Source organism: Mustela putorius, unplaced genomic scaffold (genome assembly GCF_011764305.1).
Source record: "Mustela putorius furo isolate JIRA1106 unplaced genomic scaffold, ASM1176430v1.1 tig00000135_pilon_pilon_pilon, whole genome shotgun sequence".
NCBI lineage: Eukaryota > Metazoa > Chordata > Mammalia > Carnivora > Mustelidae > Mustela > Mustela putorius.
Window position 1 is genome coordinate 6,856,883 of NW_025421292.1, and position 22,236 is coordinate 6,879,118.

The following is a 22,236-nucleotide window of genomic DNA, read 5'->3' on the forward strand; positions in this document are numbered from 1 at the left end:
TTCAGACCACAATGCTCTAAAGCTAGAACTCAACCACAAAAGGAAGTTTGAAAAGAACCAAAATACATGGAGACTAAACAGTATCCTTCTAAAGAATGAATGGGTCAACCGGGAAATTAAAGAAGAATTGAAAAAAATCATGGAAACAAATGATAATGAAAATACAACGGTTCAAAATCTGTGGGACACAACAAAGGCAGTCCTGAGAGGAAAATATATAGCAGTTCAAGCCTTTCTCAAGAAACAAGAAAGGTCTCAGGTACACAATCTAACCCTACACCTAAAGGAGCTGGAGAAAGAACAAGAAAGAAACCCTAAGCCTAGCAGGAGAAGAGAAATCATAAAGATCAGAGCAGAAATCAATGAAATAGAAACCAAAAAAACAATAGAACAAATCAACGAAAGTAGGAGCTGGTTCTTTGAAAGAATTAATAAAATTGATAAACCCCTGGCCCGACTTATCAAAAAGAAAAGAGAAAGGACCCAAATAAATAAAATCATGAATGAAAGAGGAGAGATCACAACTAACACCAAAGAAATACAAACTATTATAAGAACATACTATGAGCAACTCTACGGCAATAAATTTGACAATCTGGAAGAAATGGATGCATTCCTAGAAACATATAAACTACCACAACTGAACCAGGAAGAAATAGAAAGCCTGAACAGACCCATAACCAGTAAGGAGATTGAAACAGTCATTAAAAATCTCCAAACAAACAAAAGCCCAGGGCCAGACGGCTTCCCGGGGGAATTCTACCAAACATTTAAAGAAGAACTAATTCCTATTCTCCTAAAACTGTTCCAAAAAATAGAAATGGAAGGAAAACTTCCAAACTCATTTTATGAGGCCAGCATCACCTTGATCCCAAAACCAGACAAGGATCCCACCAAAAAAGAGAGCTATAGACCAATATCCTTGATGAACACAGATGCGAAAATACTCAACAAAATACTAGCCAATAGGATTCAACGGTACATTAAAAAGATTATTCACCACGACCAAGTGGGATTTATTCCAGGGCTGCAAGGTTGGTTCAATATCCGCAAATCAGTCAATGTGATACAACACATCAATAAAAGTAAGAACAAGAACCATATGATACTCTCAATAGATGCTGAAAAAGCATTTGACAAAGTACAGCATCCCTTCCTGATCAAAACTCTTCAAAGTGTAGGGATAGAGGGCACATACCTCAATATCATCAAAGCCATCTATGAAAAACCCACCGCAAATATCATTCTCAATGGAGAAATACTGAAAGCTTTTCCACTAAGGTCAGGAACACGGCAGGGATGTCCATTATCACCACTGCTATTCAACATAGTACTAGAGGTCCTAGCCTCAGCAATCAGACAACACAAGGAAATTAAAGGCATCCAAATCAGCAAAGAAGAAGTCAAATTATCACTCTTCGCAGATGATATGATACTATATGTGGAAAACCCAAAAGACACCACTCCAAAACTGCTAGAACTTGTACAGGAATTCAGTAAAGTGTCAGGATATAAAATCAATGCACAGAAATCAGTTGCATTTCTCTACACCAACAGCAAGACAGAAGAAAGGGAAATTAAGGAGTCAATCCCATTTACAATTGCACCCAAAACCATAAGATACCTAGGAATAAACCTAACCAAAGAGACACAGAATCTATACTCAGAAAACTATAAAGAACTCATGAAAGAAATTGAGGAAGACACAAAGAAATGGAAAAATGTTCCATGCTCCTGGATTGGAAGAATGAATATTGTGAAAATGTCTATGCTACCTAAAGCAATCTACACATTTAATGCAATTCCTATCAAAGTACCATCCATCTTTTTCAAAGAAATGGAACAAATAATTCTAAAATTTATATGGAACCAGAAAAGACCTCGAATAGCTAAAGGGATATTGAAAAAGAAAGCCAACGTTGGTGGCATCACAATCCCGGACTTCAAGCTCTATTACAAAGCTGTCATCATCAAGACAGCATGGTACTGGCACAAAAACAGACCCATAGATCAATGGAATAGAATAGAGAGCCCAGAAATAGACTCTCAAGTCTATGGTCAACTAATCTTCGACAAAGCAGGAAAGAATGTCCAATGGAAAAAAGACAGCCTCTTCAATAAATGGTGCTGGGAAAATTGGACAGCCACATGCAGAAAAATGAAATTGGACCATTTCCTTACACCACACACAAAAATGGACTCAAAATGGATGAAGGACCTCAATGTGCGAAAGGAATCCATCAAAATTCTTGAGGAGAACACACGCAGCAACCTCTTTGACCTCATCCGCAGCAACATCTTCCTAGGAACAACGCCAAAGGCAAGGGAAGCAAGGGCAAAAATGAACTATTGGGATTTCATCAAGATCAAAAGCTTTTGCACAGCAAAGGAAACAGTTAACAAAATCAAAAGACAACTGACAGAATGGGAGAAGATATTTGCAAACGACATATCAATAAAGGACTAGTGTCCAGAATCTATAAAGAACTTAGCAAACTCAACACCCAAAGAACAAATAATCCAATCAAGAAATGGGCAGAGGACATGAACAGACATTTCTGCAAAGAAGACACCCAGATGGCCAACAGACACATGAAAAAGTGCTCCATATCACTCGGCATCAGGGAAATACAAATCAAAACCACAATGAGATATCACCTCACACCAGTCAGAATGGCTAAAATCAACAAGTCAGGAAATGACAGATGCTGGCGAGGATGTGGAGAAAGGGGAACCCTCCTACACTGTTGGTGGGAATGCAAGCTGGTGCAACCTCTCTGGAAAACAGCATGGAGGTTCCTCAAAATGTTGAAAATAGAACTGCCCTATGACCCAGCAATTGCACTATTGGGCATTTACCCTAAAGATACAAACGTAGTGATCCAAAGGGGCACGTGCACCCGAATGTTTATAGCAGCAATGTCCACAATAGCCAAACTATGGAAAGAACCTAGATGTCCATCAACAGATGAATGGATCGAGAAGATGTGGTATATATACACAATGGAATACTATGCAGCCATCAAAAGAAATGAAAGCTTGCCATTTGCGACAACATGGATGGAACTAGAGCGTATCATGCTTAGCGAAATAAGTCTAGCGGAGAAAGACAACTATCATATGATCTCCCTGATATGAGGAAGTGGTGATGCAACATGGGGGCTTAAGTGGGTACGAGAAGAATAAATGAAAGATGGGATTGGGAGGGAGACAAACCATAAGTGACTCTTAATCTCACAAAACAAACTGAGGGTTGCTGGGGGGAGGGGGTTTGGGAGAAGGGGGGGTGGGGTTATGGACATTGGGGAGGGTATGATTCACAGACCTGTACCCCTGGGGATAAAAATATATGTTTATAAAAAATAAAAAATTATATTAAAAAAAATATATCAAACTTTAAAAAAAAAAAAAAGTTACTCTGCATTGCTGGGTTTTACTCTAAAGATACAAACGTAGTGATCCAAAGGGGCACATGCACCCGAATGTTTATAGCAGCAATGTCCACAATAGCCAAAGTATGGAAAGAACCTAGATGTCCATCAACAGATGAATGGATCAAGAAGTTGTGGTATATATACACAATGGAATACTATGCAGCCATCAAAAGAAATGAAATCTTGCCATTTGCGACAACATGGATGGAACTAGAGCGTATCATGCTTAGTGAAATAAGTCAATCAGACAAAGACAACTATCATATGATCTCCCTGATATGAGGAAGTGGTGATGCAACATGGGGGCTACTTAAGTGGGTAGGAGAAGAATCAATGAAACAAGATGGGATTGGGAGGGAGACAAACCATAAGTGACTCTTAATCTTACAAAACAAACTGAGGGTTGCTGGGGGGAGGGGGCTTGGGAGAAGGGGGGGTGGGGTTATGGACATTGGGGAGGGTATGTGCTTTGGTGAGTGCTGATTCACAGACCTGTACCCCTGGGGATAAAAATATATGTTTATAAAAAATAAAAAATTAAGAAAAGTTTACTCTGTGAAGTTACACATTTATTCTCATGAACAGTATTTTAAGTATCTCAAAACTACTTTTTAATTACCTTTGGAACTGTTTCCCATTCTTTTCAATATATCTGAAGAATGAATTTTATTTTGGGAGGCCGTAAAAGGATATTTGGAGTCCCTTATGATAAACAATATAAATAATCAAGGTGGGTGATGACATTTAGGTTAAGAACAAGACGCAACTGTAACATATTAGATTTTTTTTTTTTAATGTGAGGGGCGCCTGGGTGGCTCAGTTGGTTGATCATCTGCCTTCGGCTTGGGTCATGATTCCAGGGTCCTGGAATTGAGCCCCGCATCGGGCTCCCTGCTCAGCAAAGAGTCTGCGTCTCCTCTCCCTTTGGCTGTCCCTCTGTCTGCCGCTCTGCCTACTTGTACTCTCTCTATCAAATAAATTAATAAAAATCTTTAAAAAAAAAAAAAGAAAAAAAATTTTATGTGGTTCATAACTTGGTCATAAAAGCAACTCCAAAAGAAGAGCTCTAAAATAAATTTGAACAATAGCAATATCTTTCGAGTAACTAGAAAATATTATGGTAGCAATTGTTAAGATCAAATCCAACTGTGTTATTGAAATGTATGTATTTTTGAATCTCAATCTCTTATCCTTAAAGATGCAGTCCTAAAAGAATAACTTTATTTCTTCACCTTACTATTATTATATTATTATTTCTCTAAAGAAATCAGACATAGCACATTGTTGCAAACCTTTCAAAATCACGTTTAGAAGTGAAACATTATTTTAATAACAGTTCAAACAATCCACAAGCCAATAAAATCTATGAGAATTCAAAATATAATAGGAACTATGTCCCCCAGACAGTCTATAGGAAAGGAAGAATTAACTCTAACTAACCCATATTCAATCTGATCTAGTTCTTTAAATTCAACTTAGACTCCCCCCCTCCAGCAATCAATTCTTTATATCACTTCCTTTAATTTTTAGGTATTTCTTACAAAATAGACATATGTAGTTTGTTATCTATTTGCTTATGCAAACCCCCAATAAGCTTCTTGATACTTAAATATCATTTGAGAGTTCTTTAGAACAGAGGTTTCATTTATTAGGTGACATTCATAAAATTATTATTGCAAATTATTATAAATATGCTAACATACTTTCTTTATCTTATTTTTTAAAAGATTTTTATTTATTTATTTGACAGAGAGAGAGAGAGAGAGTGAGCACACGTAGGCAGAGCGACAGGCAGAGGGAAAGGGAGAAGCAGGCTCTCCACTGAGCAGGGAACCTGAGGCGGGGCTCAACCCCAAAACTCTGAGATCATGACTTGAGCCAAAGGCAGATGCTTAAATGACTGAGCCACCCAGGTGCCCCAAAGTACTTTCTTTAAATATGTGCACATATGTTATAGAAATGTTTGCATTAAATAAAAGATCAGAAAATACATGGAAAGTTTAAGACAGCAAAAGTTTTAAATTTGAGCACTATTATGTGAGAAGATTAAAATGAATTTATAAGCTATCTTTTAATGTGTTATAAATCATATGACATGCTTCCTATATGAAAATTATCTATTTTTCAAGACTTAAAAAAAACCACATAAAATCCACTGCATTATTTTTTCTATGATACACATAATGTTTCTGGATGCGGACTCTAATGTTGTAAGATAAATGTTCTTGCTGTATTTCATCCTTAACAAATTGTACAAGAGTTCTTAATGATGTAAAATAGGTGCTCAATTATATCTCAAATATATTTTCATGATTTTACATGTAACAATATAAAAGTAATTATTCCAAAAGCATCAATCATGAACTTTTAAATTTTGATATATGCTATAGAGGAAAATTATTTTTAGATAAAAAATTTCTCAAGACTCAAAAAATTTTGACGTTACTTTAAAAATATTTTTTAAATGTCTTCTTATAATTGATTCCCCCTTTTTTAAATTTCGATGTGTCTGTATTTCAAAGTAAGCAGTTCTGTAGGATAAATAAATACTGGAGATCTAATATACAGTTTGGTGCCTATAATTAACAACACCCCATTGTGTTCTAAAAATTTGCTGAGAGTCGATCTTAGGTGCTCTCACCCTCCACCCCCCCCACAGAAAAGGTAACTATGTGAGGAGATGGATATGTTAATTATAGTATTCATTTCACTATGTATATATGTATATCAAAACAACTTGTTATACATCTTAAATATATACCTTTTGATCTAAAAATTTATTTAGCAATACTATATTTTATGTGGATTATTTGAGAGGAATAGGTTAGGTACTGTACTCTGAAACTATTTGGTTCAAGTTCACAAAATCTGATTAACAAAATTTGAAGGAAAAGAAATTTTGAACATCTATTGTTCATGAGATCCCTTTTTTTAAATTGAAGTCTAGTTGACATATGATATAATATTTGTTTCAGGTGTACAACATAGTGACTCAACATTTCTATGCATTACAAAATGATCACCAAGATAAATCTAGCTACCATCTGTCACCACACAAAGTTGTTACATATTATTAACTGTATTTCCTATAAAACTATGGAATGCTTCACAAATTTGCATACCAAACTTGTGCATGCTAACTTTTCTGTATCATTCTAGTTTTAGTACATATGCTGCTGAAGTGAGTACAAACGTACATAGTTTTTATTTAAAAAAAAGTCAGAAAAGTCAACTACATACACTACTGAGCCAGTACAGGAAGAGGGTCTATCCTCTACATTTTAGAGAGGTACCAAAGAGGCTCACTACCAAGTGAGGGCAGGAGTTGATCTCAGAAAACGCAGAATAGGCTTCTGCTCATCACCCATTTCATTCTATGCTTCAGGTTCTTATCTGAACCTTTCTACAAAGAAGTCTTTGTTATAATCAAAGGGCAAACATTTATTGAAAGCCCACAGTTTACAAGATTGTAATTGTGATTAATAGCCAAAATCTGCAAGGTGATCACCAGAGCCTCAAGGGATTTAGCCTGGGGAGTTGGGACAGGTTGGGAGTACCTGGTTGTATTGTGACCAAGATACTGGCCACTTTGTGTGCTACCAGCACCACATGTGTTCTTTAACGATCTCACTGGTAGGTCCAGAGATGGGAGTTAATCTTCACACCCACCCTGCAGTAACACACCTGAAATAGGCCACGTTAGGGAGGAATCACACTCTCACTTAGCTCAGTCCAATTAAAGAAATATTCACTGGTAAATAATTTGGCAAATACTTCTTTGTCATAAAACATAATTTAACATCAATTTGGCCCCAATAGAAAGACAACTACTTAATGATAGGAACAAATACGATGTTATTTAGCTAAATTGTATAAATTTAAAACTTTTGCATATACTTAAAAAGTTCCATCTAATTTACAAAAGCAATTAATCTGCTCACAGAGACTGTATTTTTCCTCTTTGTAGCATTTATTTGTGTTTGCCCATTTCCTTTATTATCTCCTGTTAGAAAACTTTCTAGCACTAATTTGTTTATTCTAAATATGATGGCAAAAATCTATCAGATTTATTGCCCAGACTCCCTGGTGCCCATGAATATGATTCTCAGGATATTAAGGGGAAATCAAGTTTTTGCTATTTTTGAACTGCCTTGACAATAGCAGTATCATTTAGAAACTGACAGAAATTAGCCAGTGTATGGCATTCTGACATATATCAGTGGACAATTAAGCTCTGAATCCAATGGTCATTAGTGAAATCACAGTGGCTACCAAATAATGCCCAAGATTAACACTATCATATTTATGACAAAAGGAGATTTTATGTAACCACACAGTATCGGGCATAAAGTACATAAGCAACTGCTTTTGAGCTATGTCAGAGAAAAAAGGGGAAGCAAAGTATTCAACTAGATTGCACAGGACATTCTACAAGGGTCCTGTTCAGTTTAGTGGAGGACCCATTTTGATTTTGAACTCTAAAGATTGCGTAAGCTACTAAAATCTTCTCATGCTACAGCTCAAGGATTGGGAACTTTAGAGAAACTGAGCACAGCAGTCATTGTAGTGCTTACACAATCGTCGCTAGCACTTTCTAGAACATACTGGAGGTAATCTAGGAACTCTTTAGAAATACATTATTTGATATGAACTTGAACTCTCAGATAGGTAGAGAAATTAAGGCTTAGTAATAAGAGGCCTTCAACAAACAAATAAAAAAAAAGGGGGCTCAAGAGGAGCATATATATGTCTTTAAGGTGCTCAGAACCTACTCCACAGCAGATGGAAGTGCACTTATAGAGGAATGAGTGAAGTCTGTGAGCAAACAGAAAAGGTTTAATTCTTCCTGTGGTAGTGGACAAGGGCTCACGGGTGAGCAGATATTTGAGTTAGGAGTCTAAGAATGCATAGGATTGTATCACATATGCAAAGGGAAAGAGGAACTCATTCCAGTTAGAGGGATGCGATGAAGAAAGACACAACTCAGGATGGAAGTGCATGCCCCTTCTGGAAACAACGCAGGAGGTACATAGAATGTATTTAGGGTCATAGGAAGGATGTTTGAGAATATCATTTAAGGGATTAAGTTTTACTCACTGTAAATGGGAAGTCTTTGAACATCTTTGAGAAAGACAGTGACATGAGCATATCTAGTCTTTAAACCCTTTTGTAAGACAAAGATCCCCATTTGGCCTTAGACTATTCCTTGAGCTTAGAATGAACACTTAAAAAAACTTAGTCAATGCTTATTTATTAAATAATATTCACATTTACTTAGGTGTGGAATATGTAATATGACTGGACAAACAGGAGACTAGAGGCACTAGAAGACATTAGAAGGCATTGCAATTGTCAGGAAAAGGGAGTTATCCAATGAACCAGGACAGGGGTCAAGTGGTTTGGAAGGTGGATATAAAAACATTATAAAGGCAAAATTTATAGAACTTGGTGACTGGTTGCATATCTGAAGGAGTGAGGTGTTTTATAACTCAAAGAAGCAGGCAGAGGTGACAGAAAGGCCTCGAGGAAAAGGAGGTATGAGGTTGTGGTAGGGGTAGAAAATAAAAAAGAAGGGTGTCTGGGATACCATGAGTTCACAGCACCCTTGGATCTTCATGTGGAAACATCTAATGTAGGGTTGACACTTAGGGTAAGACAGTTAAAGATGCTAAGCAAAAATGTTTGCCTGGATTTCAAGTATGTGACTTGATATCAGGAATTGGATTTCATACCAAACTGCCAACTCAACCAGCCTTTTATATCTATCTCCACCAAAAGGCTGTAGCATCTACTTATTTATTCCTTCCATAAATACTACTGAGTTCCTACAATATGTCAGGCATAATTTTGAGTTTGAGGATGCAGCAAACATGAGAGAGACCATGTTCTTGTTCTCATGTAGATTATCTTCCAAGAGAAGATAATCCAAGACCAAATAAAGTAATAAATATATAATAAAATTTCAAGTAGGATAAGTGTACTGAAGAAAAATAAAGCAGGGAGAAAGAAGGAAAAGTAGTCCTTAAACTAAATATTTACAGTCTACAGTTGACATCTAAACCAAGGACAATTAATGACTTCTCTCCTTATTCTTTCCATTGCAGATAGTAACATGTAAAAGTCGAGTGGGTTATCTACCTCAAGGAAGAGGCCATTCAGATGAAATGGAGAGGCAGGATTTTCTACTGAATATTCTTGATCTCTAAATTGAGGTCTGTAACCCCAATTTGGCTATAAGAAAACTATGCTCATTAGTATGAGAAATGTCCCCAGAGGATTCCATATAGCTCTTCTGCAAGGCAGAGAATCTATGTGAGAATAGCTAGGATTAGACAAATTATACTCACGACCTTGGAAATTAATTAATTAATTAATCAGTCTATCCTTTTTTGTGGATGGTACACAGGTGGTGAAATAAAATTATTTTTATAATTTCTTCAAATCTTAATTATGACTCATCATGTGGTTATGCAGGAAGCTAGGGAAGTCTTTGTTATGCAAAGTGTAGGGAAGCACGGAGTGAAATAAAAAGAGGGAGGGAAGGAGATATAGTAAGGCAAAAAGTGGTTGAGCTTTTATCCAGACAGAAGACTTCAAGTGAACTTGTCAAGAAAAGCTATTGGTGTTCTATTATTTGAATTCATTATTTGCAAGTGTCGTTAAGATCATAATTTTATGCAAAGCACAATGATGTAATTGTATACACACCCATGCTGGGAATGTGTTGGAGATGTGGTTCTAAGAGACTATTACTATCTGAGGTAAATCTTGCACATAAGCAATCAAATCTTCTTTGATTCATAGATTGACAAGAGTGATAAATAAATTCAAGTATTTTAAAGCCCTTCTAGCCATTAGGATTCAGAAGTACTCATTCATAGGCTAGACTTGCTGCTGCATGCCATTCACTCCAGGGGATAAACTCCTCTTTCTTCTTGAAGCACTCTTTTCTCCTGGCTTCATGTACCTCAGATTTGACTGATTTTCTTCCTGTCTCTGAATGTTCCTTTGCTGTTTTTCTGTAAGTTCTACCCAGTCTGTGAAGGTTGTCATTCTTCAAGGTTTCATTCTAGACCTGTTTCTCTTTCCATATCACATGCTCTCCCTAGATAATCCACCCATTCATTCATTCATTCATTCATTCAACAAGTATGTACTGAGTGTCTCCTATAGGTCAGCATTTTTCCATGAGCCTGGGATACATCAGCAAACAAAACAAAGTCCCTGTCTCTAGAGAACTGAAACTATAGCGGGTTTCAATTACTATATATATGCTAGTGAACCCCAAGCTTGTATCTCCAGATTCCATCTGTTCTCTGAACTCCAGATTTATCCACTTACTCATTCTCCACTTGGATATTTTAGAAGCATCTCAAATTCAACATGTCCGAAATGGAACTGATTAGGTTTGGAGATAAAACTATGAATTCAGTATTCCCCATCTTGAGTGGTATCAACTTCCTTCCCCCTGCAAGACCTGGAGATGTAGGAGTAATCCTTGCCCTGTCAACTTCATCTGCAAATATCAAGTCACTTCTTTCCATCTTTTTTGTCTACTTTCCAGTCCAGTCTACTTCATCTCTCAGGACCTTTGAAGTAGTCCCTCCTCACTCATACTTTCCCTATTCCAATCAGTTTTCCAAAGCCAAATGAGGTTTTAAAAAAGCCACTTTTTTAAACCAATCATATCAACCCCTTCAAGATAAAGACCCAAGTCCTTCACAGAGCCTACCAGACTATATGATTTGGCTTTCCTCCACCACTTTCATCTCTCCATGTACAGTTCTTATCTTTGATCTTGAAGCTTCAGCCAATAGGCCTTCAGAATCTCAAACACACAATGTGCTTTTCAAATGTAGGGCCCTTGCACATACTGTCGGCTTAGGCTATTCAAGTTGTTAACTCCTATACGTCCTTCAGTTTTCAGCCCAAAGGTTACCTACTCAGGGAAACTATATCAGTCTTCTACTGCTTCCACAACAAAACATTACAGACTGAGTGGTTTAAATAATATAAATTTATTTTCCCACACTTCTGGAGGCTTATGTCCAAGTCAAGGTTTTGACAGGTTTTGTTTTTTCCTGAGGCATCTCTCCTCGGCCTGCAAATGGCCAGATACTTTTTCATTAAATCCTAACACATGGCCTTTTTCCTGTGTGCATGGATCCCTGGTATTTCTCTCTCTCTCTCTCTCTCTTTTTTTTCTTTTCCTGGTATCTCTTCCTATTCTCATCTCTCTTCTTATTCCTATTGGATTAGGATCTCACTTCCAATTCATTTAACACCTATTTACCTCTTTTAAGGTCTTATCTTCAATCACAGTCACATTGGGGGTTAAGGCTTCAATATATGAATTGGGGGGGGGCACAATTCAGTCCCCAACAGAAGCCTCCTCTAATTCCCCAGGCTAGGTTACGCTCCCAGATGTCTGTTCTTTTAATGTTTATATTTATTACAAAGCACTTTGCATAGTATGTAGTAACCAAAGCTATTTGCCATGTAAAAGATCTGGCTCCTTCCTATCTCTCTGACCTCAACTTCTACCACTCTGTCTCATTCACTGAATTTCCCTTGCTGATTCCCTAATATGTCAGGCACTTTCTGCCTGGAATTCTCTTTCATGACTCATTCCCTCTCTTCATTCAGGTCTCTGTTAAAATATGGGAAGCCTTGGTGGCTCAGCCAGGATGGAGCCCGGCATAGGGCTCCCTGCTCAGCAAGGAATCTGCTTCTTCCCCTCTTTCCTGCTCGTGTGCTCTCTCTCACTATCTCTGTCACCCTCAAATAAATAAATAAAATATTTAAAAAATATTTCTTGACCACTATGCCTATAAACCTATTATCCCAACTCCCCAAATCTTCCATGCCCTTAAAAAACTTAATTATATCAGTTAATTTTAGTACCACAATATCTATCTATCTACTTTTACTTGCTTGCTATCTTTTTGCCAGCCAGGATGTAAGCTTCCTAGGTTTTGGCATTGTATCCTCCAAGTCTAGAACAGGTCCAAAACACTGGAGGCACTCGATATGTGCTTTTTTGAAAGAATGAAAAACTTTACTTGTACGATTATTTGATTTTTGTTTACTTGCTCTGTAAGACTGTAATCCCTGTCAAATAGGAAGAATGTGCTATGCTCATCAGTGATTGAGGGCTTAAGACTAGTGGCTGGTACATGGTATGTGCTTAGTAAATATTTGCTGAATGAATGAGTAAAAATATAAAAGCAAAAGTAGTGCAAGTTTATAGAAAACATCTTGAAACAATTTGCAGAACATGAAGAGAAGCTGTGGCATTTCTAGCTATTTCACAATTCATTTTGATTTAGCAGGGGTGCACCCTCAGTTTAAACATGCTTTTCTGGTCCAAATCTCTGTTAGTGGCCATAAAACTGCCATCAGAGTGCTATGAAAATTACAGGAAAAAGAGAAGAACAGTATTTTTATTTCTAGAAATATTTCCTTTCCAAGGACTAAGCGTAATCCCAGATTATTATTTATTTGGATGGTCTTTTAGTTTGCCAATGAATGGGATTCCAGGACTAAATTATTTGGATGTTTTGTATGGATTAAAATAAAGGTCTTAAAAACAAGGCAATAAAAGCACACATTTAGAATGACTTCTACTTCAAACCAAGTAATCTTCTCTACGCTTGTTTTATTTTTAGAGAATTTTAAAAGGGAGGAAAACTGATCAATATTACATTTAAAGAATATATTATTTTGGAATGTGTCAAAAATAGGTACAACAATAAAAACTACATATGCAATAATTGCAATTCCTTAGAGAACTGCATCCTTTCTCTTCCAAAGTTGGGTTCCTGGTAGGAACCTGACTACTTATAGAAAAGTACATGAGCCAAAAGAGGAACTATCCTTTTGGTATTATGATTTGTCCCATCATCCAGAAGAAAGTTTAGAAAAAAGTATTTGTTTAATAATTCAAATCTAACTGTTTTTCTCTCTCTGCAATAGGGTAAAATTCCAAATAATTCCATGTCTTTAAGATATGAAATCTTAAAGAATTTTCCTTCTTACATTTCAAAACTCTTTCTCAATTTTTCTACCCTCACTCCCTTTAATTTCATATCCTAATACATATGAATATGTTAATATGTGCAAAAAATCAAATTTATAAATTTATAAAAATCAAAATTATAAATTTATAAATAAACTTCTCCAGTTATTTGTAATTAAAATTTTAACATCAAAATATATGTTGACGAAAACAACCTTATTACAGAAGGCAAGATGAATAAAGGGTAAGAACTGCAGGGGAGCACAGACCAAAGTCAATTTAAGAAGAAGAAAGTTGTTACCAAGGAATCAGTGTAGTCCCTATGCATGTTCTGATAAATACAGGGTAGACTCAGTTTATGTTTGATTTTATCGTGTGGTAGCCATGTGAGGTTTTAAAGAAGTAAGCTTTTAAATCACCTCTGGCTATCTGTGGAGCATTTATTTGATCTTCCATTAGTAATAGGAAGAAAGAGAAGAAGTGCATATAACGGCATTCCACGGTCGAATCCCTAAAAGTTCTTCCTTTTGATGAAATATATAAGATCCTAGATTATTTGCTATGAAATGTTACATCTATTTAGGCAAGATTCCTAAAATTTAGCACTACTGAGATCTGGGAGGCGAGATTTGTGTTCCCCTACACTGTTAGCATGTTTAGCAGAATCCCTGGCTTCTGTACATTAGATGCCAGTAGGACCTCCCTCCCAATTCTAACAACTAAAAATGTCTTCAGACATTGCCAAGTGTCCCAAAGTGCCCCTGACTAAAAACTACCGCCGTAGTTTCATAATGACCTTTGCAATCTACTCAATAAGTGAGAATTTCTTGAGTACTTGATTTATCTTTTTGTTTCTAAAGGAGATTTAAGGAAGAGTAAGACATGGTTCCTCCTCCTTCTCTCTCTCTATTAAAGATTTATTTATTTTACAAAGAGAGAGAGCTCAATCAGAGGGGGCAGGAGGCAGAGGGAGAAGACGACTCCCTACTGAGCAAGGAGCCTGAGGGAGGGTTTGATCTCAAGACCCCAGGATCATGACCTGAGCCAAAGGCAGGTGTTAGCCAACTGAGCCACCCAGGCGCCCCATGGTACCTTCTCTTAAAAAGGATGAGTCCATGTTACAGAGTTAACATCACTAGAGTACCACAGAAAACATTTATCACTAGTTCTATATGCCCTGTATACTAATACATATTTCAGAGACTTAGAGATAATCCAGAAAGGGATCTATGGGGGAAATTTCTGGAAGGCATGACATGGCATGGACTCTGAGGACTGGGTAAGATGTGGAAAGACAAAATTAAGAGGAAAGTACATTTCACATGTTATGGAGAACATACTCACAAAGATCCAATGTAAAATCTGGGTGAAAAGAGTAGGACAGAAACCAAAGAAATAAATAAAAGGTGAAGAAAATCCTTTAGGAGCTTACAGATGGCAGTTACTTTGGAAATATGGCAGCATGTCAATGGAAGGAAAATGGAGGGTGTGGTTAAGCAGGAAGCGGACTTCTTAAAAACCACGGCTGGAATTTGAGGAGATGTTACTTCCTTAAAAGCAGTCAAAAGTTCTAGATGAGCAGTTGAACAGTAGATGATGAGACTCCCCAAGGGTAGGCAGAGCAGCTTTAGGACTGATAAAAAAGAAATGGAAGGGAAGGTCGGAATCTGAAACCAAGAAAAACTACAGTTTGGGAGGGGATTTAGGTTAAAAAGTCAGACTTCTGACTGTACTAGCTGGTTGAGTAAATGCCCTGTCAGCCATGGACCCTGAACACTTATCACCTGCACTGGAGTGCTAGAAGGAAAAGAATTTTTTTGATTTGGATTTTATTAAGAAGTTTTACAGCTACTGGACAGTTAAACATATACATGTAAAGATTTTAATTGGTATCTAGTTTCTATTCTGTCCTTAAACTATTTTCAGGTTCATGTATAATTTAAATTGCAGAAGATTCAAGAGTCAGAGAATAAACTGGACATTTTAAAGCATTTTAGCTTAGCTATAATTTATCTCCAGGGAGGTTTCTGGATGTTTTTCAGTAATATTCTCTTTTTTTTTAAATAAATAATTTTTTTTAAAAAGTAATACTCATTTTAATTGATAAATATAAACTTTATTTCATTTTGTACTGTATCCAGATATAGAGTTAAATGATGTCATTTTTAAAAATTCTGAAATAAGGCTCTCTGCTCAGCAGGGAGCCTGTTTCCCCCTCTCTTTCTGCCTGCCTCTCTGCCTACTTGTGATCTCTTTCTCTCTCTCTGTCAAATAAATAAATAAATCTTTAAAAAAAAAAAATGGGGCACCTGCATGGCTCAGTGAGTTAAGCCTCTGCCTTCGGCTCAGGTCATGATCTCAGGGTTCTAGGATCAAGCCCCACATCAGGCTATCTGCTCAACAGAGAGCCTGTTTCCTTCTCTCTTTCTGTCTGCCTCTCTCTGCCTACCTGTGATCTCTCTCTGTCAAATAAATAAATAAGCCTTTAAAAAAAAATTCTGAAATGAACACACACACACACAACCAAAAGCTGGATAATACCCGCAGGTGGAGGAAGAACAATCACATACAGAACAGTTTTATTACTGATACAAATTGATATTGATGTATATTAATTTAATTAGTCTTTGTATCTTGTTTTTTTTTTTTTTTTTTAAGGTATCAAAACTGGTTCTCCAGTGGAACAGGCACTTGTCAGACTCAAGATTTCACATTTAGGAATGGAAATGGTAATCCTTTAAAAAAAGAAACAAGTGGCTTTGTGAATATATATATACAAATCTAAAAACCACTTAAAGGGGCACTTGGGTGGTTCAGTGGGTTAGAGCCTTGCCTTTGGCTCAGGTCATGATCCCAGGGCCTTGGGATCGAGCCCGCATCAGGCTCTCTGCTCAGTGGGGAGCCTGCTTCCTCCTCTCTCTCTGCCTGCCTCTCTGCCTACTTGTGATCTCTGTCTGTCAAATAAATAAATAAAATCTTAAAAAAATAAAAAATAAAAACCACTTACAAAGTTGAATTGTCATTCCCATTTAGAAACTCTAGATGGTACACATGTCTAAATGGAGACACACACATGCACACAGTTTATATGACCATGTTACATAGACATATCTATCCTTGATAGGTACAGTAAGAAACAATTAAGTTAATATATATTCACTAAAATATCTTAATATAGGCAGGATGATTATGCTGGTGTGGGTGTCTTCATGTTTATGAACCTGAATGTACATAGAAGATTATTATATGTGGTTCTAAGTATTATTCTTTTGACAAGAAAGGAACAGATAAAGATGATACTTCATAATCACTGATGATGTGGATTACTATAGAAAAACTATTCTGTACTTTCCTTTTTATGAACATTTGCAATAGTTACCTTCTCCTTTTTGGCTAAATTATGCCTTGGTTTTAATTTAGATATTTTTGGAAGGTACTTTGTCAAGGCCATCATGAACCAGTTTAGTATGCCATATTAGGTATTTATTAAAATAAAGAATTTATTGCTTAATGGGAGTTGATGCATTTTCTCTTGCTTAGCATAATATCAAGAAGTGATTTGGCCATGGGAAAAATATGAAACAAACCATTATGGCTTCATATTCATAAACTGATTTAAAATATGAATAGGTACATATACATACATACATACATTAACATCTGTTTTTATATATTTGCAATGATAAAGATATGCATATACATGAATATACGATAGCACATGTAATATGTACTTCAGAAGCCATTACAAGGTCATGGACAAGTACGATCATTATCTTTGTGCTTCCACTATACCCCATCGACACAACTACATAACATTTATTATTTCTGCTGGATTTTCCGGTTACAGATTTATTTACACTCCTTATATTGCAAATCTCTAAGGAATGATAGTTATAATTTATCTCTCCATCTTGAGTGTCTACCACAGTGTCTGGCAAAGAGAAAGAACCAGTACATATCTAATGGATGTGTGAATAAATCTTTTTTTGATTCTTTAAACAGACATCTTTAAAATTTCAGTTACAACAAGATATTTTATAAAATATTAACTTTATGAGAATCTCTCAAACTTAAACAGAAAATATCTTTTTCATTTCACATTTTATACTCAGCATATCTTAATGCTCCTGCTTTAATAAAAGGAAAGGCAATAATGGGCAGATTTACAGGGGCCAATAAGGTCCTCCTTTTATGAACCCTTCAATTCATTCTAAAAAGAGTAGATACAACTACACTATTGGTGGTACTTTAACCAATTCTAATTTAATAATGTTTAGTATTTCTGATTTCTGCTGCTTTATTTAACCAAATTTTCAAAGTAAATTAACCAAGCTCTTTATGCAGTAAACATTTATCAAATACTTTTTACAAAATAATTTATGCAAATGTAATACCATTTTAATAGTTTGTTATTTTTTCTTTAACTTTTCTTTTCATACACAAAATTCCTCTTTTTTTTTTAGTAAGACAACAGTATCAAAAAGAATAACATTTTTTATCTTATACTAGACTTCTTCCTTTGATCATTTCTTTCAGGGAATCAGAGGCTGTCAACATTGTAACAATATAACAAATTAGCTCTTACATGGAAGTAACCAAAGTAAGAAATCTGACAGCTCTTTCTATGTCAAAAATTAGGACTGATAATTACTTTGAAAATCTCCCCCCACCCCACCCCCACCCCACCTTCCCCCTTACTTTTTAAAGGGAGGGAACTCCCTTTAAACTCCTACAGGAAGGGAAATTAAGCTTTACAATTTTTCATTTATTTTACTGTCTATGCTTTATTTTTAAAATACTTTGACAGTAAAACCATTAGGTATATTTTTAAGAATAGTTGCAGCATTAAATGCACTTCAACACTGCAACCTATTTCTACTTAAATTTTCTTACTCATAAAATACAAAGTCTTCACAGAGAAGCAGTTGGTATTTTTTTAATCTGTAGAGGCAATTGTACCATCTACATCTTGGCAAAGTATGTCTTTCCTTTTCATACTAAACCAAACACTGACAAAAGGAGTAAATGGATTCAATATGAAGACACACTCCAGCTTTAGCTTCTGCGGTTTAACCTTGCTGATGATTGATAGGCATACAGTGAATTCTACTGACCTAAGACGTCTATCTTCACAACTCAGTCATCTAAATCAAAGGGAATACATAGTTATTTAGGACACGCAGGATACAAGTTTCAAGAAAGTCACCATGTATGTGGTGAAGGGAACTGGTGTGAAGGGAATTTGGGCTCAAAAACAGGAAATCACATCAGGTGAAGAAATAGATTGAGTAAAGGCAGAAAGACAGAAAAGAACAGAAGTTATTGGAGAAACACTGACTAATTCAGTTTATTTGAAGCAAAGACACCAAGAAAGAGTCAAGTCAGAAATAACTTCAAGGCTGGGCGAGGCTACTGTGTGGGCACTGAAGTGCCTTTCTTTGTTTCTGAACTAAGGGGACATAATAAAATCTTCAACTGTAACATCTTCTCTGTAAATAAGGTTTATATTTAATGTGACAGCATGGTAATCATCTTTTAAATGCAATAAACTTAATGGAGTAGAGGAAGAAAAAATGAAACAAATAGCACTTATATAGTGTCACCAAATCAAGAGATAGGTAGTAGAACAGAGTCAGAAGTCAGAGATACAGAAAGATCAAATAATATCATTCCATGTTTAAAAAGACTCCTAATTACACAAATTGTCATTCTAAGCAAAGAGGAAACTTTAAATTTTATATTAATGGAAATAACTTTCTACCATATACAATAATTATTTTCTGGAAGAACGAAGGCTACCTTTTTTAAAAAAGCAGGAACAAGACATACAGAAAATTTAAACTCATATTTATGTTCCCTTCTTATTAGGAAAGAATCCCTTAAATCATAAAGTTGATATTGGCATACATCATTCTATGTGATTTTATGTTTTGGAAAAATACTAAGTATATCATAAGAAGCAAAGAAAGTCATTATTGCAGTTGCCTAAAAGAATTTATCAAGCATCTCTTGCAGATATCACTGCAGGGTTCTCACTGGGTAATCTCTGACAAATGAGAAGCAGGGCAATTTACAAAGACATAAAAAGAACATGCATGTTGTAAATGTATTTAAAGTTTTAAATGGTGACTTGAAAATATTTTAGTTTGGTCCTGAAGGATATTAAAAAAATATTTTTGATGAATTTAACATGATTTCACTATCATTCCATAAATAAAAAAGAGAAATATTTTTTCTGAAGATTTGTGTTGCATACATTTAAAAAGGAAGAAAATAGGAGATGATCTTCCCCCAAATCTAATTATGATAATGAAAACATATCTAAAAATGTGAAACTCAAGGCTAGAATAGCAGCTATTAATAAAATTTAAAAACACAACACCTTATGTGCAGTTATCAGAATTCAGAGGGAAGTAAGGTAAGATTTAGTTTTATTTTTATAGAAAAGTATGGCTTGGCCATATTTTTAAAGGCACACAAAAAATGGAGTACAAAATATTGGTATTTAAAAGCAGCCACAAGTGAACCATTTATTGAATTTGCCCTAGTTTAAAACCTTATTTTAAGAGAAAAATCTCTTCGAATGAGTAGTTTTACAAGTTTCACAAGAAGAGCAAATATATCAAATATCCTCATCCTGGGTAATTACTTCCTTTGCAGGGCCTTGTACATTCTTGCAATGTAGTTGAAAATTAAAACACATATTACAAACAGAAGTGGATAAATAGCAAAATGCTTTAAAAAAAATCAGACCAAGTGAAGGAATATTTTAAAATGCTGACACTTATCTAAACTGCCTGAACCTGGTAGTTTATAGACTGAACTGGCTTCTTTGCAAATGCTGCTTTGCAAGAATTTAAGTCTGTGTACCTTGGTTCTGGCCAAATAAAATATTTTTTTAAGAAATGGTTTAACTAGACATTTTCAGCCCTTCTGGTTTTGTTGGGATTGTTATGACATTGTTCTTATCCCCGACAAGTTAATTTACTGGGAGAGGCAGACACTTAACAAATAATTACAAAGCAACATGGAAGTGCAGTAAAGGGAACAGGCCAGGCCACGGGCTCACAAACAAGGGCCACCCAGCCCACATCTGGAGGAAGTGACTTAGGAGTGGAGTCTAAAGGAGAAATTAGAGTAAAGGAGAGAGGACAGGCATTAAGGGGCAACATGGGCAAAGGCAGAGGATGTAAAGGGTAAGACAATGGATGTAGTTCAAGATTGCTGGAGTAGAGTCCAAAGTTTTGAGGAAGAATAGATGGAGAGATGACTGCTTCTTCACAGAGGGAGTGTGCTCTGCCCTGATTGGAACTTGTTCTCTGTCTACCGGGCTGGGGAGCCATTGCAGGGCTCTAGCAAAGGGGTGATGGCAACAGGTCTGCACCCTAACAGTCTCCTCCTGTGGCTGAGCAGAGGGTGGTGTGGAGAATACTCCAGTTAGGAGACTGTTTAAATGGGAAAGTTAATAGGGCAGGTCAGGGATGACAAGGGTGGATAGCAGGAAAAAGAATAGTAAAGTATTTTTAAAAGGAATCAAGACTGATTCTAAAGTGATAATAATGGGGAGACTGGGTGGCTCAGTGGGTTAAAGCCTCTGCCTTCAGTTCAGGTCATGATCCCAGGGTCCTGAGATCGAGCCCCAAGTCAGGCTCTCTGCTCCGCAGGGAGCCTGCTTCCTCCTCTCTCCTCTGCCTACCTCTCTGCCTACTTGTGTTCTCTGTCTGTCAAATAAGTAAATAAGAATCTTAAAAAAAAAAAAATAAAAATAAAGAGATAATAAGGCTGAACATTTGGGAAAATAGTGAATATAAGTAATATTTTTTCACTTGGATCTGCCAAAAATATAGCTGTATGAAATAGAATCTCATTGTAAAGTCACCATTTTTCTTCCTCCAATGCAACAAAGTGCAGGGCAATGTATACTCCTTGACAATGAGAATCTACTTATTTGTCAGTATTCTGCATGAATGAGTCACGTGCTGAGGACATGGGGGAACAACAGCCAAACTTATCTGATGGCTGTACACAGACCTGGGGCTGAGTCTTAAAGTATTTCTACAGAGAGTGGAATAAAACAAAGGGAGGTTTTGTTCCTTGAAATTCAAAAACACATCTTCCTCTCCATGAGCCTTAGCTATTTATTGCAACATTCCAAGAACTTAATACCTTTTTATCACTTGCAAAACACTGTTTCCTAAACCTTTTTATATACTCATTAAAAAAAAAAAAAAAGAAGAAGAAGAAATCTGTATTTCCTTGAGCTAGACCAATAATTCAGGAATGCCCATCTTTATTTCCCTTGAGCTCATAGAACTGGTGACTGCATTTGGCTTCTACCTTTTATTTGAGAAGATTGTCACATTACTACACATTACTAGGTTTTAGTACTTTATCCTTGATCAGCCTTACTTTTACCCTCAAAATGCATCTCATTGAAAAGGCATTAGTTTGTGAATACTGAACCTAGGAAGATACACAAAAATTAAGAAGAGCAACCAAGAAAATAATATTGTATTTATTATGAATTATTTTATAATTTTAATGTTTTAAATAACTCTAGAATTTCTCTAATCTGGAAAGAATTTAACAACTTTGTTGAATATTCTCCTAATAGTGGTGTATAGTGATGTAATAAAGAGTTTATTGACTACATCAAAAAACAGTCCAGGGCATCTGGGTGGCTCAGTAGATTAAGAGTCAGCCTTTGGCTCAGGTTGAGGTCTGGAAGTTTTGGGATGGAGTCCCACATGGGGCTCCCTGCTCAGCAGGGAGTCTGCTCTTCCC

General features: G+C 36.1%; 1 protein-coding gene across 3 annotated transcripts in view; it reads right to left on the minus strand.

The window, feature by feature from the left end:
* Window positions 1–22,236, minus strand: part of KCNQ5 (potassium voltage-gated channel subfamily Q member 5) — a 553,330-nt gene that overhangs the window by 448,763 nt on the left and 82,331 nt on the right. The gene's annotated exons all lie outside the window — the stretch shown is intronic.